The sequence below is a fragment of the Phocoena sinus genome, chromosome 16 (genome assembly GCF_008692025.1).
Source record: "Phocoena sinus isolate mPhoSin1 chromosome 16, mPhoSin1.pri, whole genome shotgun sequence".
NCBI classification, from domain to species: Eukaryota; Metazoa; Chordata; class Mammalia; order Artiodactyla; family Phocoenidae; genus Phocoena; species Phocoena sinus.
In genome coordinates, this window is record NC_045778.1 from 15,884,012 (window position 1) to 15,907,601 (window position 23,590).

Sequence of the window (23,590 nt, forward strand, 5' to 3'; positions counted from 1 at the left end):
CCAGCACTTTATAGAAATGACAATTTGGAATTCATCTGCTCATCACACAGTGACCAGAACAAACTGAACTCTGCTCCAAGCAAGGGTCATGCTACCGCCAATGTAGCTTCGTTTGAGTTCTTACAAAGATTTCATCCCTAAAACAATGGAATATCTTGAGAAAAGAAGTGAGCATCTGACACACATCAAGGAGGTCTATCATCTTGAGATGAAGGATCTAAATTTTGGAGGGAGGACTAGAGGAGAGGTTAGAGACCACATCCTGCCCCCCTTTGTATCCTTGACTGTCATGCTCTGTGACTAGCATAAGACTCGTCATGAGAATACAACTTTTTATTTTAGTGCAGCGGGTGAAGGAGAACAACAATTCCAAGGGATTCTGGAGGAACGGTGATGTCTGTTACAAGTATGGATAGAATGGCTATTTCAATCAAGCTGCATGGTAGCACACCCACAGTGACGTTCTGGAAGTAGAATCCAACTTTACCCTTGAAAATATCTCAGGGAGACACCCCCTGGGGGCCAGCAGACTCCCTCTCAGTAAGTCCAACCCAGCCAGTTTTTCCATCTAATGTTGGAAAGATGTGCTACTTTTTCAGCTGAGCACAGATAAATTATTTAGCTTATGTCTAGGGGCTGTGCTGGATGAAAAATACCTATCTCGTAAAATCAAACCCAGGCAGGGAGGACTGTAGCTACTGCAGGACCAAGAGCTGCAACCCCAGTTCTCCTAACCACACAGGAACCACGTTGCCTTCCTTCTTCTCAAGGCAGTTCCATTCTTTGCCTCAGTCACATTTCACCTTTGCAAGATTTCCTGCAGAACCTCTGTAGACTCAGCCTTTCCCCTTTCTGTGGTCCCCATTACTCATACTTTTAGATTCTGTTTCTGGTACTTCTTCATCAAAGTATTTAAAAATATTTCCACATAATCTGAGCACGTAGAGTCATATATATTACCAAAGCAGTGTATGAATTTGGAAGTATAAAGGAAAGAGAACTAGACAGGAGTCAGAACACCTGGATTCCAACGTGTGTGGCCAGAGTCCAGGTAAGAAACCCATGATATATTCATTGACTTAAAGAAAAAGAGACTATGTGCAAAGACATTAGCAGGGTTAAGGGGAGCCAGCAAAATCTGATGAAGCACACTGATGTGAGCGACAACTGGAAGCCTTATCACCCCTGGGTCTGAGAAGACAAGGGGAGGAAGTGGTTACTAGAATTGGAGAGAAGGCAGCCAACAAGAGCCTTCCATGGAAGAATGTAACCCTATCCAGTAGCCCAATACGGAGGTCGTCGAGGGAATAAATGCCCCAGCCTCGCCTCCCCGCCCCCTCTCACCTCTTGCCCCTGCTTCCCACCCCAGAACCACAGGGGAAACCCAGAGGCAAGAGGGAGTTCACAGAGCAGGGTGGAGAAGCGGGAGAAGCAAATCTTGGGGGAAAAGGAAATATCCAGCCCGGGCCGTGAGTTCAGCCCCGTTAGATGAGTCTCCTTACTCTTGGATCCTCATAATATTTAATAGTAAAAATGAATGGGTTGATTATTAGACAGTCTGTGTGTTCCCTCTCTGTATAACACCCAATGATGCTATGAGTCTAGATAAAATAATGATCACATATTTATATTTTAGAGTTCCAAAGGCGGATGGTCTCAATAGACCAGGGTACAGCGACTGCTATAAAATACTTCTTGAAGCAGTATGTGGAATTAGAAATCCATGGCTTTGTGACATAATTCAATGCTAAATAAATTTCTAAGAAAAACAAGCTATTACTATTCATCATTTCTTAGTTTTAAGAAATGTTACCTTAGACAGCCCTGTTTATGCAACATACTAAGGTATGTCCTGGGAAATTACTCAGTTCTCTTTTATGGTGAGGCCTCTGCTTGGCCCTTGGTCTCTAAAAGATCTCAGTTACCTTAACTGACCTCTGTGGGGCTTTTTTTAATCAGCTGTAAAAAAGATATAATTTACCTGAAGCCATCTATTTTGCTATGGGAGTCAGGAGGCAACCCTTTCCAAAAAGTGTTAGCACCCAGAGATGGTGGAACTTTAAGAGAGATCCTAAGACACCTCAGCATCTCCCAAGCAAGGGTCCTTCGTGGATGGCCTAATGCTGGAGATGGGGAATGACCATCACAGCTTGTCAGGTTTATTTCTTTCTTTCAACCAATCTGTACTGAGTTGGTGCCGGCCCTGTTCTAGGCATCCAGGAACAGCTGTGAACAAAACAAAGCCCCTGTTTCTGAAGTGAGAAGAATCATGTAAAAACACATACATACAAAACACATAGATATGTAAGATACATTTATATAATGATAAGTGTAATGAAGAACATACTACAGGATAATGGGATACAATGACGGGGGTAGGGGGTGGGGTGGACTGGGGGTGGCACTTGAGACTGTATACACAGCCTTGGGAGGAGGTTGACTTTTTTTTTTTTTGGCTGCGTTGGGTCTTCATTGCTGCGTGCAGGCTTTCTCTAGTTGTGGCAAGCGGGGGTTACTCTTTGTTGTAGCACACGGGCTTAGTTGCTCTGCGGCATGTGGGATCTTCCCGGACCAGGGATTGAACTCATGTTCCCTGCATTGGCAGGTGGATTCTTAACCACTGAGCCACCACTGCGCCACTCAAGCCCCAGGAGTTTGAGTTTTGATAAAAACTTTTATTTCAACTATTTTGTTCCTTTTTTTGCATAAATATAAAAATGTTCCAAAACTTTCAAGATCTTAGAAGAATCAATCTGAAAGAATTCATCAATTCTTCTAAGAATCAATGACTGAAAGAAACAATCAGTGACATTCATTTTAAAGGATTAAGAAAAAGTCCAAGAACTACAAAAGATGAAGCAGCCTAAGCTGAATAATTTATTACAACAACTTGTAAGTGTTCGTGTAAAATGTCTTATAAAGGTTTCATTGCTGGGTCTGTGGGCACCCAGGGGTGAGGGGTGGGGGCATGGAAGCAAGGGGTCAGACATCTCTCAGGAAAAGAAAAACAGCGTGAGGATGTTGAGGGAGAAAGAGGAAGAAAGAGGGAGAAGCTGTCTCCGGTGGGCACTGAGGCAGGTATTGGTCCATGTTATGTAAATCTGAAGCTATGCACATATTTCTAAGTGTGGAGTAGTTATCAGGCAAAACAGATTCTTGTCATATGGGATGATGATTACAGTGGCTGTATCTGCTGTTGCCTGTAGTTCAGAGATATCGGAGGTATGCTTAGCATTATTTTATCTGCTTGATTTTAGCATCAACATGATTGTAAAGGTGGGGTCAACAAGGAAAAAGAAACATTTAATGAGGTTTGCAAAAGGAAAGCTCTTGTATAAAATAAAGCATCAATCCACACAAAATATTTTGCTTCTTATGTGGTAGTGAGATAAATGTTGAGGCCAAATCGGCTATCTTTTTGCACTTTCAGTTTAAGGAAATGGCCCTTGTCTGTCAGATCTGGAGCTACCATGACTCAATGATAAATAGCTCAGAAAAGAAGCAGTAATTCCATATAATACTACAGAACACAGTCATGGCTGCAGATCTTTAAACTGCATCTCCTTTTCTTTTTTTTGAATTTTTGAATTTTATTTTATTTGTTTTTTTATACAGCAGGTTCTGATTAGTTATCTATTTTATACATATTGGTGTATAGATGTCAATCCTAATCTCCCAATTCATCCCACCACCACCACACCCCTGCCGCCACTTTCCCTCCTTGGTGTCCATGCATTTGTTCTCTACATCTGTGTCTCTATATCTGCCCTGAAAACCAGTTCATCTGTACTATTTTTCTAGGTTCCACATATATGCGTTAATATACAATATTTGTTTTCTCTTTCAGACTTACTTCACTCTGTACGACAGTCTCTAGATCCATTCATGTCTCTACAAATGACCCAATTTTGTTCCCTTTTATGGCTGAGTAATATTCCATTGTATATATGTACCACATCTTCTTTATCCATTCGTCTGTCGATGGGCATTTAGGTTGCTTCCGTGAGCTGGGTATAGTAAATAGTGCTGCAATGAACATTGGGGTGCATGTGTCTTTTTGAATTATGGTTTTCCCTGGATATATGCCCAGTAATGGGATTGCTGGGTCCTATGGTAACTCTATTTTTAGTTTTTTAGGGAACCTACATACTGTTCTCCATAGTGGCTCTATCAATTTACATTGCCACCAACAGTACAAGGGGGTTCCTTTATCTCCACACCCTCTCCAGCATTTGTTGTTTGTAGATTTTCTGATGATGCCCATTCTAACTGGTGTGAGGTGATACCTCACAAAATTACAATTTTTTTTTTTTTTTTTTGCAGTACGCGGGCCTCTCACTGTTGTGGCCTCTCCCGCTGCGGAGCACAGGCTCCGGACACACAGGCTCAGCGGCCATGGCTCACGGGCCCAGCCGCTCCGTGGCATGTGGGATCTTCCCGGACCGGGGAATGAACCCGCGTCCCCTGCATCGGCAGGCGGACTCTCAACCACTGCCACCAGGGAAGCCCAAAATTACAATATTTTGATTTGCATTTCTCTAATAATTAGTGATGTTGAGCAGCTTTTCATATGCTTCTTGGCCATCTGTATGTCTTCTTTGGAGAAACGTCTATTTAGATCTTCTGCCCATTTTTGGATTGGGTTGTTTGTTTTTTTAATATTGAGCTGCATGAGCTGTTTATATATTTTGGACATTAATCCTTTGTCCATTGATTCATTTGCAAATATTTTCTCCCATTCTGAGGACTGTCTTTTCGTCTTGTTTGTTGTTTCCTTTGCTTTGCAAAAGCTTTTCAGTTTCATTAGGTCCCATTTGTTTATTTTTGTTTTTATTTCCATTTCTCTAGGAGGTGGGTCAAAAAGGATCTTGCTGTGATTTATGTCATAGAGTGCTCTTCCTATGTTTTCCTCTAAGAGTTTTATAGTGTCTGGTCTTACATTTCGGTCTCTAATCCATTTTGAGTTTATTTTGTGTATGGTGTTAGGGAGTGTTCTAATTTCATTCTTTTACATGTAGCTGTCCAGTTTTCCCAGCGCCACTTATTGAAGAGACTGTCTTTTCTCCGCTGTATATCCTTGCCTCCTTTGTCATAGATTAGTTGACCATAGGTGCATGGGTTTATCTCTGGGCTTTCTATCCTGTTCCATTGATCTATATTTCTGCTTTTGTGCCAGTACCATATTGTCTGGATTACTGTAGCATTGTAGTATATTCTGAAGTCAGGGAGTCTGATTCCTCTAGCTCTGTTTTATTCCCTCCAGATGGCTTCGGCTATTTGGGGTCTTTTGTGTCTCCATACAAATTTTAAGAATTTTTGTTCTAGTTCTGTAAAAATGCCACTAGTAATTTGATAGGGATTGCATTGAATCCATAGATTACTTTGTGTAGTATAGTCATTTTCACAATATTGATTCTTCCAATCCAAGAACATGGTATATCTCTCCATCTGTTTGTGTCATCTTTGATTTCTTTCATCAGTGTTTTATAGTTTTCTGAGTACAGGTCTTTTACCTCCTTAGGTAGGTTTATTCCTAAACCTACCTAAGGAGGTAAACCTACCTAAAGTTTATTCCAGCTTTTAGTTTTATTGATCTTTCCTATTGTTTTCTTTGTTTCTATTTCATTTATTTCTGCTCTAATCTTTATGATTTCTTTCCTTCTACTAACTTTGGATTTTGTTTGTTCTTATTTCTCTAGTTCCTTTAGGTGTAAAGTTAGATTGTTTATTTGAGATTTTTCTTGTTTCTTGAGGTAGGTTTGTATAGCTATAAACTTCCCTCTTAGAACTGCTTTTGCTGCATCCCATAGGTTTTGGATCGTTGTGTTTTCATTGTCATTTGTCTCTAGGTATTTTTTGATTCCCTCTTTGATTTCTTCAGTGATCTCTTGGTTATTTAGTAACATATCGTTTAACCTCTATGTGTTCGTGTTTTTTACATTTTTTTCCTCGTAATTAATTTCTAATCTCATAGCGTTGTGCTCAGAAAAGATGCTTGATATGATTTCAATTTTCTTAAATTTACTGAGACTTGGTTTGTGACCCAAGATGTGATCTATCCTGGAGAATGTTCCATGTGCCCTTGAGAAGAAAGTGTAATCTGCTGTTTTTGGATGGAATGTCCTATAAATATCAGTTAAATCTATCTGGTCTATTGTGTCATTTAAAGCTTGTGTTTCCATATTAATTTTCTGTCTGGATGATCTATCCATTGGTGTAAGTGAGGTGTTAAAGTCCCCCACTATTATTGTGTTACTGTCAATTTCCACTTTTATAGCTGTTAGCAGTTGCCTTATGTATTGACGTGCTTCTATGTAGGGTGCATATATATTTATAATTGTTATATCTTCTTCTTGGATTGATCCCTTGATCATTATGTAGTGTCCTTCCTTGTCTCTTGTAACATTCTTTATTTTAAAGTCTATTTTATCTGAAATGAAGATTGCTACTCCAGCTTCCTTTTGATTCCCATTTGCATGGAATATCTTTTTTCATCCCCTCACTTTCAGTCAGTATGTGTCCCTAGGTCTGAAGTGGGTCTCTCATAGACAGCATATAGATGGGTCTTGTTTTTGTATCCATTCAGCAAGCCTGCGTATTTTGGTTGGAGCATTTAATCCATTCATGTTTAAGGTAATTATCAATATGTATGTTCCTATGACCATTTTCTTCATTGTTTTGGGTTGTTTTTGTAGATCCTTTTCTTCTCTTGTGTTTCCCACTTAGAGAAGTTCCTTTAGCATTTGTTGTAGAGCTGGTTTGGTGCTGCTGAATTCTCTTAGCTTTTGCTTGTCTGTAATGCTTTTGATTTCTCCATCAAATCTGAATGAGATCCTTGCCGGGTTGAGTAATCTTGGTTGTAGGTTCTTCCCTTTCATCACTTTAAATATATTGTGCCACTCCCTTCTGGCTTGTAGAGTTTCTACTGAGAAATCGGCTGTTAAGCTTATGGGAGTTCCCTTGTATGTTTTTTGTCATTTTTCCCTTGTTGCTTTCAATAATTTTTCTTTGTCTTTAATTTTTTTTTTTTGTCTTTAATTTTTGTCAATTTGATTGCTATATGTCTCGGCATGTTTCTCATTGGGTTTATCCTACCTGGGACTCTCTGCGCTTCCTGGACTTGGGTGGCTACTTCCTTTCCCATGTTAGGGAAGTTTTCGACTATAATCTCTTTAAATATTTTCTCAGGTCCTTTCTCTCTCTCTTCTCCTTCTGGGACCCCTATAATGCGAATGTTGTTGTGTTTAATGTTGTGCCAGAGGTCTCTTAGGCTGTCTTCATTTCCTTTCATTCTTTTTTCTTTATTCTGTTCCACAGCAGTGAATTCCACCATTCTGTCTTCCAGGTCACTTATCCGTTCTTCTGCCTCAGTTATTCTGCTGTTGATTCCTTCTAGTGTATTTTTAATTTCAGTTATTGTACTGTTTATCTGTGTTTGTTTGTTCTTTAATTCTTCTAGGTGTGTGTTCTTTAATTCTTCTGGTTCTTTGTTAAACATTTCTTGCATCTTCTCCATCTTTGCCTCCATTCTTTTCTGAGGTCCTGGACCATCTTCACTATCATTATTCTGAATTCTTTTTCTGGAAGGTTACCTATCTCCACTTCGTTTAGTTGCTTTTCTGGGGTTTTATCCTGTTCCTTCAACTGGTACAAAGTCCTCTGTCTTTTCATTTTGTCTCTCTGTGAATGTGGTTTTCCTTCCACAGGCTGCAGAATTGTAGTTCTTTCTTCTGCTGTCTGCCCTCTGGTGGATGAAGCTATCTAAGCGGCTTGTGCAAGCCTCCTGATGGGAGGGACTGGTGGTGGGTAGAGCTGTGTGTTGCTCTGGTGGGCAGAGCTCAGTAAAACTTTAATCCACTTGTCTCCTGATGGGTGGGGCTGGGTTGGCTCCCTGTTGGTTGTTAGGCTTGAGGTGACCCAGCACTGGAGCCTACCTGGCTCTTTGGTGGGGCTAATTGTGGACTCTGGGAGGGCTCACGCCAAGGAGTACTTCCCAGAACTTCTGCTGCCAGTGTCCTTGTCCCCACGGTGAGCCACAGCGCCCCCCCCCCCCCCCGCACTGCCTCTGCAGGAGACCCTCCAACACTAGCAGGTGGGTCTGGTTCAGTCTCCTATGGGGTCACTGCTCCTTCCCCTGGGTCCCAATGCACACACTACTTTGTGTGTGTCCTCCAAGAGTGGAGTCTCTGTTTCTTGCAGTCCTTTCAAAGTCCTGCAATCACATCCCGCTAGTCCTCAAAGTCTGATTCTCTAGGAATTCCTCCTCCCATTGCCGGACCCCCAGGTTGGGAAGCCTGACGTGGGGCTCAGAACCTTCACTCCAGTGGGTGGACTTCTGTGGTATAAGTGTTCTCTAGTTTGTGAGTCACCCACCCAGCAGTTATGGGATTTGATTTTATTGTGATTGTGCCCCTCCTACCGTCTCATTGCCCCTTCTCATTTGTCTTTCGATGTGGGGTGTCTTTTTTGGGGATTTCCAGTGTCTCCCTGTTGATGATTGTTCAGCAGTTAGTTGTGATTCTCGTGCTTTTGCAAGAGGGAGTGAGAGCATGTCCTTCTACTCTGCCATCTTGAACCAATCTAAAGTACACCTCTGAGCTAAGTTCCATGGCATTTGAACTTAAATTTCTATCAGCACAAACCAAAGGTATAATGTAAAAGAAAAAAAAGATGTTTTTTGATCCAGTACCTCAAAAGATTTAACAACAAGAACTGGGTAAAACCTTTATGTCTCAGCAATATGACAGCTTCAGCTAACCACAAAAATAAAAAAGTTGTCCCTATATTAGTAAGTTATTTCAATTAAATTCCTGGAGATAATGTAAAAGTTCTTGAACTTGATGTCCTGCCAGGTGCAGGACAAGTGACCAATTAAATGATTATACCTTCTCTGCTCTGAGGGCAGTACACTGGTTGATAAGATGATTAGCATGTCAACTGATAACATTAACTTCAGAGATGGAAAATCCTACCAGTTCAAAGCCTTTTCTTCTAGAAACTGATGACTAACTTCATCAAAACATTAATGAGGATTGAGTCTACTAGTACACTCATATCAACTCTATGAATAATAACATATCTGATGATTTTCCAGTTTTTGAGGAAAGTTGTTCTTGTGAAAATACTTTTATATTCATATGATATGAATAGTCACTACAATAATTTGATGATTAAGTCAAAGTGCAGAGCTAATAGCATTATATTAAACCCAAGATTTCTGAGATGGATGCCTTCTCTTGAAGAAGACTAAAAGTGTTCCAAATAGTTCATGAGTCTGAGAAAAGCAAAAAAATTAAAGATTCTAATTCAAAACATTGGTTCTGGTTTTAAGTAAACTGTTTCTACTATTTTATGTGATGCTCTTTCTTAAAAAAGAGAGGCAAAATATATCATTACTGAAGACTGTGTGCTTTTCTAGCAGTATGCAAAAGTCATAAATAATTCTGTGTTTTCACTTTCACTTCAAACTAAGAGAACTGTGAAAGAACATCACTAGCAGTGGCTTTCACTGTGGTTTACTGCTGCTCACAGATGAGTTACATATAAACTGTTTAAATCACAAAACTTTGGGAAAGGGAAATCTAAATAGGGTCTATCATTAATACTAGATTCAGCTGGGGGAAGTTAGAAATAAAATCATCCAGAGGAACCATAAATCCGTTTCAAAGTGCTGTTCCTTCTTTATCAAGCAATGATCTTTTTAATGAACACCAGGTCCTTAAATCATAGTTTAATGAGAACTTACTAGCCTAATGGGCAAAGAGAAATTATCTACAAATGAGAAACAACCAAATACGCTGGGAGGTTTTTTTTTTTTGTCCTGTGTATATTAGCATTTCAGCCTTATTTTATTTTATTTTATTTTTATTTTTATATTTTTTTCAGCCTTATTTTAAAAGGGCAAATTCATCCTCTCTACTGGGTACACCACGATGGAAGGACAAATTTCAGCAAATAACAACTTTGGAGGTCATGAAACATCTTCAGTGAGCATCAAACCTGCACTCTCTCTTAGTAATTCTAATTAGAACTCAGAGACAGAAATATTTGAGAAAATTAGGCAAAGTACACAATTATTGAACAGGCTGAGTTCAAAAAAAACAAGGAAAATAATTTGCTATTAGCATCATTACTAGATAAATGATAAAACTGAGAAAGCAAATATTGTATTAAATTACAAAATATATGTTTTAACTTTCCAAACAAATTATGATTCATTGAAAAAATGTTCTCTATGCTTTTTCTTTCAACACAGCAATCAAGTTTGCTTTCTTTTTTAAATTAATAGACTTTATTTTTTAGAATAGTTTTAGGTTTACAGAAAATTGAACAGATAGTATAGAGTCCCCATATTGGCCTTTTCCCCCCATTTATAGTTTTCTCTGTTATTAATATCTTATACTCGTGCAGTACATTTGTTATAATTGATGAGTCAATATCGATTATTATTATTGGGTTATTAATTATGGATTATTATTATTAACTAAAATTTATGCTTTAGGGTTTATATCTTGTGTTGTACAGTTCTATGGGTTTTATCATAGATATTTTTTACCAAATTTTGTATTTATCTAATTTTATTCTTTCATATAAAGAACAAAGATTGATAAATATAAATAGTGAAATACAATGCAATGTCTGTACGTTGTTAACACTTTTCAAATAAACAAATTCCAGGGGAGAAAAGTTCTTGGTTCCTAGTTCTGGATTAGAACAGGAGGACAGTACAGATAGAGGGCATAGGAAAGAGCCTGAGTAGTTTTGTGAAAAGAGCCTCCAGAATGTGAAGGCAGAAACTACTTTGGCCTCAGCCTTGATCACCATAGTGTAACACATCCTTAAGTCTTAGCAGTTAGGTGCATGCCTGGCCCTTTAAATGCACCTCTGACACCAGGCAGCCTGGCCATTGGAAACTCTGACTGTCAGACTCGGCCACCCACAGCCAGTCAGCCTTGCCAGCTCCCAGCCCAAAGCAGAGACTCTGCTGCCTCTCCCACTTTGCTCCAGGGACTGCCCTCAGCTTTGCCATGTGCCTCACTCTCTGCCTATTGCCTTTACGGTTGATGCTCCAGCGTCATCCCAAACACTTGGCTTTTGCCCAGTGGAGATGAAGAAGACACATTTCCTTTGCTCATGGAGTGCACAGTGGAGTTAGCAGCAGGGGTACAAAGTGGTGGCCCAGGAGCTGCCTCTAGCCTCGGGATGTGGTCAGTTTTGCAGCACAATGTTGTCTCACATGCTGCTTTAAATTTGAATTGGGTTCTCAACCATTAAAAATTAGAAAATTTCACACACACACAAATCGTGATCTCTAGCTTCTCTTGAAAGCTCAGAAGCAACCCCACACTCATGTTGCTAACAATCAGCTAGAGATGAATGGCAGCTGCCCTCCTTTGGACAAGGCATTTGCTCCCTAGTGTGACATAACCCCCACCTCTCTCTTCTGTGTTACACTTACTGCATGTACATTATCTACTTGGCCTCTGTAGACAGTTGAATTTGTAACCCTTGGAACTGTTGGCTATTTTTGTGTCTCCAGTGGCCAAAGAAGCCTGGGAGGATCTAAGATATAACCCTACACAATGTCCTGCCCCTCACCATCCACTGATGGGAGAAATAAATGTTCAGGTATGTCCACCCAAGTCTTTTTGTGCCGAGAAAATCCCAAGGCCACATTTTTCTTCCTCATTGTACCTCTTTTTTTTTTTTTTTGCGGTCCGCGGGCCTCTCGCTGTTGTGGGCCCTCCCGTTGCGGAGCACAGGCTCCGGACACGCAGGCTCCGGACGCGCAGGCTCAGCGGCCATGGCTCACAGGCCCAGCCGCTCTGCGGCATGTGGGATCTTCCCGGACCGGGGCACGAACCCGTGTCCCCTGCATCGGCAGGCGGACTCTCAACAACTGCGCCACCAGGGAAGCCCCATTGTACCTCTTTCTTAAAAATTCCAGCCAATTCAATAAAATGCCCTTTGTTGGAAAGGAGCTCCTGACAACCAAGCCAAATCTGTGGTCTGGAAGCATTTTCAAAAGTGTCTCAAACCTGGAGACGATCAAGATGAGCCCATCATGCTTGGCCTTGGAGTACCTTAGCCCCCTTAGGGGGCTCTTTGTTTCAGGGATTTCAGAAGCTCTCAACTCACTGACCTTGTGAATCCTGATTTGTACCTTGAGAGAGTCTTCATCACTGAAGGTACCTATAAGGGGGGTCATGTCATTTCCTTGCCTCTCAGATTTACTGAAACATAGGAGAAAGTAGCGAAGATTCTTCTCCATGCCTGCCCTCCTCATCCTAGGGCTCCCTGCCACTGGGTGTCAGCCTCACGGAAGCACGTGCTTCATGCCCAGCTGAATCCATGTTAGCCGAGCCCAGAAGGATTATCCAACCCTTTCCTGTTCTGCCTTCACTGTAATAATCAAAGCATCAAAAAGATGTTCCAAACCATAGAGTTGTTTGTCTCTTTTGCCTGGTCATTGCAAGTGGGACTTGCAAGCAGCTGCTCATTTGCACCCTGCAGAACCTAGACCTTATCCAGTGTGAAGGGAAAGGCTAGCTAAGGGGGACAGGAGGTGCATTAGAAGCACCCTTAAGGTAGAGCACCAAGTGAGCATGCCTCCGGAGCAGCCGTTAACAGACATGCCTTTGTTCACCTCTGTATCCCCAACGCCTGGAATGATGCCTGGCATATTATAGACATTCAGTAAGGACTTGTGGAGTAAGTGAACAATCCTTGCCTTCTGTAGCCTTACCTGACCCTGATCCTTGGCTTCTAGATTTTTCCTCACACTCTGCCTTTGGCTTCTTTCACTTACAGACTGATTCAAGACTGACTTCCCCACGTTTTGATCTGACATTCACTTTTTCCTTTGCCATAATGGTTCACGAATACCTCTGTTTTCAGTTTTTTATGCTCTGTATTTTTCTAGGCAAATGAAAAGATCTGGAGAGGTCAAGTTATTTGGCTTATGATTCTAGTTCTGACCATAGGTAAATCTTGTAACCTCCCTGGGCTTCCCATGAAAATGGGTTGGGTGACCCAAGCATGGGAAGTGGATACAATATCTCTTACTTGCTCTTGAGGAATATTACAAGTTCTAGGGAGTCTTGCAGTAAATAAAACTGGTTCAATATTGTTTAAATGCAGCATTTTCAACATTCTTTTGATTAAGGAGCCTCTGCCTTTTTTCTCTACGTGAGGTCTATTGACACATATGGAATTAGGATTCCAGGGGATAGACATACTTTGGGAATTCCTGGAGTAGAGACTCTGGAATCTGTTTGAGGACTAATATTATCTGATTAACTTCATTTACATTAAGGTGAAGGGCAAGGACATCTTATCACCAAGCAAATGATATAAAATGAAGAGAATGAAAGGAGGTCTGAGAGCAGTCTCCAAAAGGAAATTATAGTGTCCCCCTTTGCCAACTTCCTTTTGTCTGTCCTGTTTTATGGGTCTGCCATTTATCAGCAATTAATGAGCCCAAGTGGAGTCAAAGCCTCCACCTTCTGTGTAGTGGGGATCTAAGCTGTACTGGGGGTGGGGTAGAGGAGCCAGCTGCAGCTTTTTATCTTTGGTGACAACAAGCAGTTCTGTTCCTTCTTGGGCAGTCACCGGGTTCATGAATAGTGCCACAGTCTTTTAAAGCTAGGACTGCTCTTTTGATGTACAAGTTCATATGACTCCACCATGGGCAAGGCCTTCTGTCCTATTCCACCCCTCCCCCTTCCTGTGTTTGTCTTTGCCCTTGCAAGGGTTTTGGCTCCCAGCCAAAATGAAACCAGTGAGTTGCCCAATTCAGAGAAATAAAGGAAAACAACCCCCTCCTCAATTTGATGGTCAATAGCTCTGGGGGAGATATAATAAACCTCTTCATTAAGTAAATGCAGCTTTTAGATAAGTGAAGAATTATATCTCCAAAGCTATTCTTTAGAACTTGTGATGGTTGCACATAGTCAGAGGCTGCCGGCTGCCATGGAGATGGAATTTAAGTATAGAATTTGAGGGACTTTGGCTTGCGTGGTTTTCTTCTTTCCAGCCCCACCTTGCAGTTTGGTATATTTTTTTAAAAATCTGAACTATAAACTAAACACAACTTCTAATGCAAAGAGTCAAACAAAAAGATACTTTTTTAGAATAATTTATTCTTATCTTTTTAGAATCTATCCATTTTGCGTAATACTGATGTGTATCAACTTTGCCAAGACTGCTAAGAAGAGCCCAGGCCTCCTGCCACCCATAACGGTACAAGGAAGGGGGGCAGGGGGAACTCCATCACTGGCGTCACCTCTACCAAATGGAACAAAAGCTTTGGTGTTTTCGGACCAAAAACCTCTTTCTTCCTTCCTGTGCCCAGACATTGACTTGGTTCTTTGCAGAGCAAGCTCCACCCACATGTAAAAGTTGGCCAAGTACATCTCCTTCCCAGTGACTAAAATTCCCATTTTTAGGGCCACTCTATATGATTCAGGCATCATCTGCAGAAGATCCCAGCTAAGATGTAGTGATCAAGGGTGGGCTGTCCTTTCAAACCTGGCTGTTCACTACTTTCCACGTCTCCCTCGTTCTGCTCCATCCCTGCTGGCCTCCTTACAATCGTTCAAACACTCCAGGCGTGCATCTAACTCAGGGGTTTTGTATTTGCTGTTCCCTCTAACTAGAATGTTCTTCTCTGGGTATACCATGGCTCACCCTCTCCTCTCCTACAAGTCTTTACTCAAATGTCATTTTGTCAGTGAGGCTGGCCTAACCACCTTGTTTGAAACAGCAGTTTTCCCACCCAACAATTCCTAGCCTCCTTTCTTGCTTTATCTTTCTCCATAGCACTTACCACTGTTTAACACATCTTTTGCTTATTTGTTTTACTCATGATCCGCTTCCCCCACTAAAATGCTGGTCCATGAGGGCAAGGATTTTGTCTGTTTTGTTTGCTGCTACAATCTTAGCAATGACATGTCTAGAACAGTGCCTGGCCATGGAAGACGCTCACTATTTTTTGAATGAATGAATGAATTCCTAGATAACTACCACCTAACAGAGATCAAGGCCCTGAGACAAGGGGCACTAGGACTGGTCAGTTTTGACTGTGGTCTTGGTGAACAGCTCCAAGAGGAGAATCTGAAATCACAGGGCTCTGGGCACAGAGTTGGCAAGTACAGGGGTAAAAGTGTTGAAGATACTCATTTCTCAGGTCACAAGAATGATACCTAGCAGTGTTTTAAGCACTTCCAAGTCCTCCTTCCTACTGTCTATGAGTTTCTTCTCATCATCAGAAAATTGCAGTTTGTCTACTGTTAACCATTAGCACCCCTGTTCCTCCAGGCACAGCCAGTGATGAATGGTTCCATCAAAAACAGGCCCTGTTTTGCTTAAACCCATGCATAGATGAAGGAGACTCCCAAACATTCCTCAGAAACCAGCAATTCTACCTCAATTAGTGGCACTTCAACTCTCCTCCAGCCTCCACGTTAAAGGCATCTTCCAATTCTCTCTTTGACCCTCTAGATCCAACCAGTTGCCAGGATGTGGTAATTTTATTTCCAAAATGCCTCTTGCATCCTTTGCCTCTCTCTCATTCTCATCACCACAGCCCTCATCTGGCCCTCATTAGCTCTTAACTGGCTATGGCAATAGCTGCCCAACTGGTTTCCTATCTCTAGTTTCTTCCTCTCCCAACCCTGCTCTGAACAGCTGTCACTATAATGTTCCCAAAGAACAAATGTAATATTACTCTCACAGTTCCTACAAAAAGCCAATGGCTCCCCATCACCCTTGAGATGGGTCCTTTTATCTACCTTCCAGGCTTTCCACCCACAAGTCCCCTAAATAAACTTCCACCGTAGCCTGGTCTGCTCATGTACCCAAGTACTTCTTGTCTCCCAAATAAATCATGCGCTTTCCACTCTTCACATCTTGGTTTATTCCTTCCCCACTCTTTCTGCCCACTTCTAATCATATGCCCTCATTTTCTCTCTGTGTCTATTGAAATCTCATCCAAAGATTCCCCCAAGGCCCATTTGTTGATTTGTTCAGTCAATCAGAATAGAGATTCGAAAAAGCTCAAACCTCTGTTCTCCCCAGATCTCCCATATCAGAAATGATCTTTCTTCTGTATATGTCCTGTGCATTTATCACATGCTCCCTTAATTAGTGCTATTATTCATATATATATAATTATTTCTCCAGCCAGCCTCTTTGTATGGTCCTTGAGGGCAGAGACTTTTGTGCCTCTATTTCATTCCCAGAATACTTTACATGGCAGCTTGCTCATAGCAGGTGCCCACACCTATTCAGGGATGCTGCTAACAACACATCTCACTGGTCCTCTAAAGGTCACTATAATCCTTTCAAGGTCATGTTATCGATTATAACTGGTGAACCATCACCCAGGGATATTTCCCCTTCCCCCATCCCCACAGCCAGCAGGACTCACAGCCCTCAAGGTGGCCAGCGGTTACGCAAAGCTGAGTGGAAAATAATGTTACACAACTTCCTCCAAGATGAATTTTAAAAAAGAAATCATCAGGGTGAGAAGAACAGAGACTTGATTTACCAGTTGAGGCTGTTGTACCAGGTGCATACACATAATTTATCTCTCGAATGCCCTGTGGCACACCCCTGGATATCCTGGGTGCCTCGTTTATTGGGCAAGCAATTTGGTGGCATGTAAAACAAACCTGGAACTAGAGGGGTAGTCTGAGAAAATGAGGATAAGAAGAAAAAAAAATGGAAGGAGAGAAAGAAGGAAGGAAGGAAAATTTTGGTTTCATCTTGCCAGGCAAGAACATTGTGAAAGGAAACAAGCAGAAAGATATTTGCAATATGCCAATATGTAGCCTCTGCTGTTGGTCTCATTCTAACTCACCACTGTTGTCTATCATTTTCTGGCTGTTTTGTGTATACCCTGCCTTCCCAACAGTACAGACTTCCCACATTTACCAGTTTACATGTCTTCTCTTGCCTTGACTGAACTCTTAGAAGAAGAAGCACATTCCTTTATCTCTGTATCCTTGGCCCCAAGCCCAGTATCTGATATATAATGGACACTCAGTATGTGTATCAGTGATGGTGATGTAAAGCTGTGTTTCCACAACTTTAATTACTAGGTTGCCAACCTTGTGCTTTTTGTTCTAACCAAGTATCATCACCTGTACAATTATTTGCTTCTTTCAATTGATTCACGCTTTTTTTTTTTAAACTTTGTGCCATTCTTTGCAATCATATCTATGAAACCACACAGATTGATGAGCAGGTTATATTTTTCCTAATACATGTTAAAACAAGTAGATAACTGTTAAACAGTATTCATTCAGGTACCACCTAAATCAGCACACCTGTGGTAGGCAGATCACTTTGGGGAAATACTGGTTAGGCTTTGTTCTCTAAAACTGAGGAATAATTAAGTGTATCAGTTCTATACTTTAGGCCTTTCAGTGGGAATCCTGCACACACTCATCAACGTTGTCTTTCTTTAGAAGAAAGTTAACACTCTGAGTTTAACTTTGTCTAGGTACCAATTGTTTAATTGGTGCAGCACAATTTGTATCTAAGGAAAGAGGGGTTATTTTTTCATCTTCCCAGTTATTGATAGTTAGGTTGATTCTGGTCTTGAGAAGGTGTTTGGCCATTTTAGCAATCAGTGATGAAGATTTTCTCAAATCCTGTCTTTCCACTCTCCCTCATCCTCTCACCCCAATATCTTCCCTAAATCTGGATAGTCTACCTGGGAAATGGCTCTTAAAAATTCTCCAGAAGATAAACAGGTGAAATGCACAGCAGATAATTCGCAAAAGAGGAAATGTAATTCATCATGGATATGGGAAAATAGGCAACCCTACTAGTAATCAAACGAATGCAGATTACACATAATATATCATTTTAAACATTTTAAATAAGAGGGATTTTTTTAAAGTGATGCTTAATGCAAAGAAGGTGGGCTGAAATTGATAATCTCATACTCTGCATGGGGCCGTATGATGCACAGTGACTACGGGAACTGGTAAAACATTTCCAACTCGACATTTGGCAAAATGTGAATCAAGCGCTCATAGTTGCAATGAGGCCTTCGATCTGGTGGCAATTCTGTTTCTAGAAATCTAGTCTATGGGAATAACCCTATATATGGAAAAGAGTATATGCATGAACATGTTTGTTGCTATATTATGTTTTCACCAGTAAGTGAAAACTGAGGAAAGACCAAAATACCAACAATGAAGAGAGTGAGTAAAATTGGTCATCTATTTCCATTCAGTGGATGATCATACACCCATTAAAAACCAGACGGATGAAAACACTTTATAACAGGGCAGAACGCTTTGGGTATAATAGGATATAAAATTGTATACATAATGATGATAACTATGTAAAATATATGCACATAAGAAGACACCATGAGGAAATGCCCTTGTTCCTGGCAGGGCAGTGAGCCTAATGGTTAAGTGCACGAACTCTGGCATCAGATTGTCTGTGTTTGCAACTCGGCTCTGCTGCTTATTAGCTTTGTGACCTTGGGTGAGTTGCTTAAGTTCTCTAAGACTAAGTTTTTCTCATCTGTAAAATGTAATAGGTATCTCACCATATTGTCTTGAGGATTAAGTAAGGTAATGTATGTAAAACGTTCAGCACAGGGCTGGCACACGATGGCACTGACTAAATCGTTAGTTATTCATCCTGCAAATATTATCAATCACTGACTATGTGCAAGACACCTAATACGCTGGTAAATCATGGGATAATTTCATCTCCCTTCTGTTTTCTGCAACATTCTTATATTACCTTTAAAAGGAAACACTCCACTGGGCCTGCTTTGGCTGGTCACCCTATCAGCAGGCTATCCTAAGAGTGTGCTAATCATGCTTCCTAGCTTTTCTCCTCTCACCCATTCCAAATCCAGGATTTGACCGTGTCATACCCTTGCTTCAGCATCTTCCCTGGGGCCCCATTGCTTGCAAGGTAAAGTCCAACATCCTTACTTAAGAATTTTCAAAATCTGGCCTCAATCTACCCTTTTTAAAAAAAAAAATTTTATTTATTTATTTATATGTCTGCATTGGGTCTTCGCCACTGCGCGCTGGCTTTCTCTAGCTGCAGCGAGCGAGGGCTACTCTTGGTTGCGGTGCGTGGGCTTCTCATTGCGGTGGCCTCTCCTGCTGCGGAGGGCGGGCTGTAGGCACACAGGCTTCAGCAGTTGTGGCTCACGGGCTCCAGAGCGCAGGCTCAGTAGTTGTGGCGCACGGGCTTCGCTGCTCCGCGGCATGTGGGATCTTCCCGGACCAGGGCTTGAACCGTGTCCCCTGCATTGGCGGGCGGATTCTTAACCACTGCACCACCAGGGAAGCCCTCAATCCATCCTTAGTGTGTCATTTCTTGCCATTTTCTCTGTACTCTCTGTTCAAAACACTGTACTTCCCAATCCCAAACCTGCAGAGAACAGCCACCGTCAGAACCCTCGATTTCATGCAGCATGACACTGCAAATTTTAGCCTCCTTTAAAATGGTGATTCTTGGACCACAACCCCAAGGATCTGGATTCAAAAGTCTGGAGTGGGACCTGGGAATCTGCTTCTTTAATAAGTATCTTGCATGGTCCTGAGACAAGGTTCAGGGATACCAACTGAGAAGCACACCATTCTCTTCTCTGCCTGTTAGACACATCTGCACTGTTCCGGGCACAGCTGAAACGTTCGTTTGTTTTCTTGCCTTCCTCTCCAACCTCTGTACTTCCGTGGTATTTTATCCCAACTTTTAAGGCCATCATTTCCTTGTGCTTTCTTTGCTGACTTACTTCTCTAGCTGCCTCTCCCATGAACCATGACTTCAGAACCTAGATTTCAGAAATTATGTCTTGTTTACCCGTATAGCCCCCTACCCGGCATGATAACTGGCACTCAGTAGACACAGATGTCTATGGGATATACTCGTGTACTCGTTCATTGGCATTCATTGTGGATGACTGTGTGATTCCATTGGCTACACTGAGCTCTAGTTCACTTGTAACTACCAAGTCTGGCCTTACTGTTGCTGATCATTGACTCTGCTCATTTACCTCCCAGGCCATGGAAAGCCAGCAAACTTTCTCACAGGGACAATTTAGCGTGTACCCTGCAACCACACGGCTAGCGTGCTCTGAAAGAGAGAAGGATCCTGAGCCAAACACCATGAAGTTCAACATGGATGGCATGTAAACTTCTGTCTAGAAGAGGTTAACTAACACTGAGGAATCACACTGCAGACAGGTGAGTAAGGAACAAACCCAGCTTGGGTGCCCAGATCCCAACAGACTCACCATGAGCTTTCCTGCTTAAATGCTAGAATAGCATAGTAGCTATTCACATGGGCCCTAAAGTCAGACTGCCTTCAATTACAACTCCACCAGCTGTGTGACCCTGGACATGTTCTATAACCTCTCTCTGCTCCAGTTTCCCGATCTGTAAAATGCAGCTAATAACACTACCTAATTCATGGAGTTGCTGTAAATAGTAAATGAACTAAAATATATACAATCTTTAGAACTACCTTTGGTACATAGTAACTGCTCAATAAATGGCAGCTGTTATAATTAGATATCTAAACTATATCATGGATTCAGTGTGCACTTCAGATTGAAAATTTTGCTCTGGCCTTTTTTGTTTTTTCCAAACACATGCTGAAATTTTCTGTAGTAGTAATTTTTGTCCTTGCTTAACTCCAACCTTGGGGACCTGACTTATTGCCTATCACATTGGCTTCAGTTCTATAGGACCTGCAGAAACCACAGTAATATCAGGCTAATAGACTTTCTAATTCATGTGTTGGAGATAAGTTTGAAGTTGGAAGAATATGGCAAAAGAAAATGTAAGAGTGTTACATATGTAGATGGGGGGAAGAAATTAAGCATCCCCAAAATGATAGGATGAAGAGAGATCTTGAAAAGGAAAAAATTGTTAAGAAACAAAGTCCCATCTATTCAAAATTGCTAGCAATGTCTTGCATGAAAATATGCCCCCTACCTTTTAACCCTCTGAGAAAACTGAGGCATCAGTCTGCTCTCAGTGTTGAGAGCCTAGTACAGGCCAATGTGGAGCTCAGCACTTTACATAAATTGCCTCTTTTAATACTCATTTGCAGTCACTGCTCTTCTTATTTTACAGAGGGGAAACTAATTACATTACCAGTAATGGCAAAACTGGATTCATACCCAGCTCTAGAGTTTTAAGATTTACCAGCTTCCCTGTTGCTCTTAGCTATGCCCCTCATAAACTTTTGAGTGGTATTTCATGGCCTAGAGATTAACAGCAAATATTTATCCAAGGCCATTTTCCAGTTCTAGCTCTGCAGCCCTCAAAGCCTGTGAGGAGGAAATGCCTCCAATGATCCCCCAGCTGAAGTCCTAACTTCCAGTACCTCGGGATGTGACCTTCTTGGAAATAGGGTCATTGCAGATGCAACTAGTCAAGTTACGATAAGGTCATACTGGAGGAAGATGGTCCGCTAGTTCAATATGATTGGTGTCCTTAGAAGAAGAGAAGAGATACTGAACACGAAGGGAGAAAGCCATGTGAGGCACTGATGTGCTACAGAGCAAGCAAAGGAACAAAGGAACACAAGGATTGACAGCTGAGAGGAGAGGAAGGATTCTCCGCGACAGGTTTCAGAGGGAGCATGGACCTGATGACACCTTGATTTCGGACTTCTAGCCTCCAGAAAACTGTGAGACAAGTTTCTGTTGTTTGAAGCCACCCGGCTTCTGTACTTTGTTATAGCAGCCCTAAGATCTCATACATTCCCCCTGGAGTTGGCGGGGGGGACGGCGTTCTTTCCCACCCATGAAAATAAACAGAGAACACCCTTTTGTGGGTTTTTACCACTTCAGCCCCCAAGAGCTGGGCTGTCTGCTGTCACTATGATTATGTAATGGCAATCCTGATGATGACATCATGGCAGACGCTGTGGGTTTCTCCCCAGTAGCCATCGTTCCCTGCTTTGGCTAACAGATCCCTATTTTACTCAGCTATTAGCCCTGCATCCTTCATGGGGCCTTTTAGTTCTGTAATCACATGGACTTTATGCATTTGAAAGAATGCTCTGATTGGACCCATCAAATGGAATTAAGTACTTTAAAAAAAATTTTTATTGGAGTATAGTTGATTTACAATGTTGTGTTAGTTTCAGGTGTACAATAAAGTGAATCAGTTATACATATACATATATCCACTGTTTTTTAGATTCTTTTCCCATGTAAGTCATTACAGAGTATTGAGTATAATTCCCTGTGCTATACAGTAGGTCCTTATTAGTTATCTATTTTAATAGTGTGTATATGTCAATCCCAATCTCCCACTTTATCCCACCCCCTCTTTCCCCCCTGCCTAATTAGCTTCTTACAGCCCATTTTGTGAGTGACGCTAGCTCAGAGCTCAGGAATCTGCCAGGTTTTACCATCCACATGCTAAGACCAAATGGGCTTCTGCAGGCTGCCTTTTCAGATTGAAAGGATGAAGCGAATGATTCATCCACCAGCTTGAAAAGTTTAATTCGTTTGGTGGCTTGTGTGGCATAATTACCAGCACTTACAGATCCCAACAACAGCATCAGCGGCAAATCCATGAGGATGTAAGTGGTCATCTCTCGCGCTTCTTCTCTCTACCCTCCCTCAAACCAAACTGGTGGATGGGCATATTTTAAAATGCTTCTTCTTATTCATATTGAACTTGATAATTTTATTTTTTTAACATCTTTTTTTTACATACTGAATGATTCCACTGATATAAAGTTCAAAAGTAGGCAAGTGAGTATATTCTGTTAGAAGTGAGGAGAGAGGGGTTACAGTTACATCAGGGGGCCTCAGGAGTGCTGGTACTGTTGTCTTTCTTGAGATGGGTGCAGGTCATACAGGTGTGTTATCTTATAACATTTGCGACTTGTGCATTTTTCTGTATCTATGTTGTGTTTTTTTGTTTCAATTATTTTCTTAAAGATCTTATTTTGGGTGCTCGCTTCGGCAGCACATATACTAAAATTGGAACAATACAGAGAAGATTAGCATGGCCCCTGCGCAAGGATGACACACACATTCGTGAAGCATTCCATATTTTTGATGGATACTAGCTATGAATGTTTCTTACAAACTGCCTCTGTGTTAAAGCTAGTTATTACAGTTCATAATAAGTTTAATTGTATCATGAAAATTATTTTAAAAATCCATAGAAAGCACTAAAATGTTAAAATATATTTTCAAAACTGCAATAAGTGTTTAATGCACAAAGCAAAATCTAAGACTAAATTTTTGTTGTTAGTGCTGTTATTTTGTTCTTCTACTAAGTAAAATATTTAATAAATGAGCCATTTATGTCTGTTTTCCAAAAACAAAACGAAACAAAACAAAAAGATCTTATTTTGGGGAATACCCTGGCGGTTCAGTGGTTAGGACTCCAGGGTTTAGGGCTTTCACTGCAGTGGGCCCGGGTTCAACCCCTGGTCAGGGAACTAAGTTCCTGCAAGCCGTGTGGCGCGGCCCCCAAAACCACCTTATTTTGGCTCTCACTAATTCTAATATCCTTTATTTCCATAGTAGTGTCTCCATTCATGTTCATCTCAAAACAACACCTCCTGAAAG

General features: G+C 41.3%; 1 non-coding gene across 1 annotated transcript; it reads left to right on the top strand.

Moving 5' to 3' along the window:
* The first annotated feature begins 22,963 nt into the window (after positions 1–22,963).
* On the top strand, positions 22,964–23,070 carry LOC116742076. The gene has a single exon (XR_004346348.1). It is a non-coding gene; the product is annotated as a U6 spliceosomal RNA (small nuclear RNA).
* The last annotated feature ends 520 nt before the right edge of the window (positions 23,071–23,590 follow it).